Genomic DNA, 2,722 nt, shown 5'->3' on the forward strand with positions numbered 1-2,722 from the left:
TCTAGAAACAAAGAATTACAGGAAAAATCCTATACTCCGCATGTGACTCCTAGTAGACTCTTCCCAACACTTAGATAATTTTTCCCTATGAACTGGAGCCTAAGCTCGATACCACATTTGTCACGACCCAACCTATGGGCCAAGACTAGACTGGCCACCCTAAAGCCCCGAGGCCCGTAGTAAGTCTAACTGTTCATTAACCCAACTCTAAGGCCCATTTGGGCCCAATATCAAGAAAACAAACGGACAGAGTCCGGCCATAAAATGGACTTACCAACGGGAAGTTTTCGACTCACCCGACCTGTAAACACAATATATAGTCAATTGGGGAGCTCAGCTCACCCTCCACATACTCATCAACATAATAATAAATGGGAGCTCAGCTCCCTCATCCAATCCATCAAACATGCATAGTATATTAGGTTTACAGGTCCCAAAATAATAATTTAGTTTACAGACCCAAATCAAATAAACATTTCTAACACATGCGAAAATTCTAAGATTTAACAAGTTTATACAAACAGTAATAATTGACCTGCGAGGGAGAAAGCAGGTTAACCTCAAAAATATCCTCCTGTGGCCTGTAAAAATTTTTGAACAGGAGTGAGCGTTCGACTCAGAGAGTAAAATATCAATTTTAACCATAATCTCTATAACTATCTAGAACTAATGCACCCTGTAGAGTGAAATGCAACATCAACAACATTTTCACATCATAACATCAAAAAGGTAAATTGGAGCACTCACACACCCTGTAGTATCAATCATAACATATGGAGCCGATCCTATACACTCTCTTAAATCCAACTTGGTGCCAAATTACTTAAGCTCGGACTTCCACTTAATAACCAAATCGAGGTCCCAATTACTCAAGCCGTGACTACCTCGAAGGATCGGGTCCCCAATTACTCAAGCCGTGACTACCCCGTCCTATCCATAGTTCACACCACATCACACGCACGCCAACGCACGCACACTGCTCCAAATTACCACAACAACATCCATGGCACATCAACAGTTATGAATGCAACATAAATCGTGCCTAGAGTTTAACTACATAAATATATGCATATAAGTGATGCATGGGCATGCTTGAACATATAATAATATCGAAATTACAATTAAAATTAATATTCTACTCACAGACTTGACGACAATCACTGTGGCGGCTGAGCGGAGGAAGAAGGCTGTCCCGGCTCACCTGACAATTATATTACAATTATTTAATACAATCTGACTCAATACAAACAAAGAAAAAGACCAATACGTCCTAAGTCGTGCCGAAAATCCGGCAGAGTCCCCCCTATACCTAGGACTTACCCAACCTGCAAAAGGGTTCAAAACACACTTCTATACTCAAAATCCATATATCCACAACTCAATCACATCACACAGCCCCTCCTGGGCCCATCAAATCAATCATTCATCACAATATGTAAAATTTCAATTTAGTCCTTATAATTGATTATTTTTGCAAATCAAATAAGCTCTAAAAATTATAAAACTCTGTCCCGCGGTCCTTAGAAATATTACTAAGCTATTGCAAAAAGAATCGTAATTTTCTAAGCTACCACGAATATTTTATGAATTTTTAATCCTATTTAAGCACTAGAAAATTACGAAAAAGCAAGGCTCGGGTTTACCTTTGCTGATTCCGACTTCGGGAACGCGCTCGGGATGCCTGACAATGGTGGGGTAGCCAAAACCTCGATCCAATTCGGAGACTTTTCAAGGCCGGAAATTCACAGATCCGGACAACTGTCGAATTTCCGCGAATTGAGGATACCTACACGAAGCCCAATAATAATATATAAAAAATCAGGGGTGTTACAACGACGCTTCACCTTTCCGGTCAAAATCTGGCCGATCTAGCAGCCGATTGGACAGGGTCTTGTGTCAAAACACATCTACACCTCGAGAGCTTTCCATAGACACCAAGAACACCAAAATCTATTTGGTGGTTTGCCCAATTTTTGTTCGAAAAGTTTTAGCCCATTTCGAATTTTGGACTAGATTTCTCACAAACCGTGAACCCCACGAGAAAACCGAGAGTACCGGAGTGCTCCACTCGTCAAGAGCTTCGCGGCAATATAAATTTTAAAATTTTTCGACACCATTTTTTGATGGGTCCCATGAAACTTCGTAGTGTTTTTCCGAGCGCTGAATAAGCTTGGAAAATTTCGTAAAAATTATATACTAATCCCCGTGTTTTGGGTTTCGTTTAGGTACCTTCAATTCGAGGAAATTTGACGGTTGTTCGGGTCGTTTAGATATTTATTTATTTTTAAGAAAAATTATGCCTGGTGAAAGATCTAATCATTAAAGATTGAACATTTGATAATGATAAGCGCACGTAGTTATTTATTATAATTTAATTTCTCACGATTTAATGACCTATTTTTAATAATTGAATTTATAAATTAGTTTAAATAAGTAGCTAATATATTTATATTGTTATGTTTATATGTTGAGGTGGCTAACAGATTCTATCAGATGGATTTCAGATTATGTATTTTTCTGTCACGACTCAACCTATGGGCCGAACCGGCACTAGGACCTGGGCCAGCCTAAAGTCTCCGAGGCCCGTAGTAAACCTAACTATTTCTTAACTCAACTCTAAGGTCCATTTGGGCCCAAATTCAAGAATTCAACTGGAAAGAGTCCGGCCATAAAATTGACCATTTAACTGGGAGTTTTTGACTCGCCCGACCTGTAAACACAA

General features: G+C 39.3%; 1 long non-coding RNA gene across 1 annotated transcript; it reads right to left on the minus strand.

Annotated features, from left to right (window-relative positions):
• Positions 1 to 563: 563 nt before the first annotated feature.
• Positions 564 to 1,730, minus strand: LOC131179507 (uncharacterized). Its single transcript, XR_009148419.1, has 3 exons — positions 1,644 to 1,730; positions 1,144 to 1,201; positions 564 to 581 (listed from the first exon to the last, which is right to left on the minus strand). It is a non-coding gene; the product is annotated as an uncharacterized LOC131179507 (long non-coding RNA).
• Between the last annotated feature and the right edge of the window lie 992 nt (positions 1,731 to 2,722).

Source organism: Hevea brasiliensis, chromosome 4, assembly GCF_030052815.1.
Source record: "Hevea brasiliensis isolate MT/VB/25A 57/8 chromosome 4, ASM3005281v1, whole genome shotgun sequence".
In the NCBI taxonomy this organism is placed as follows: domain Eukaryota; kingdom Viridiplantae; phylum Streptophyta; class Magnoliopsida; order Malpighiales; family Euphorbiaceae; genus Hevea; species Hevea brasiliensis.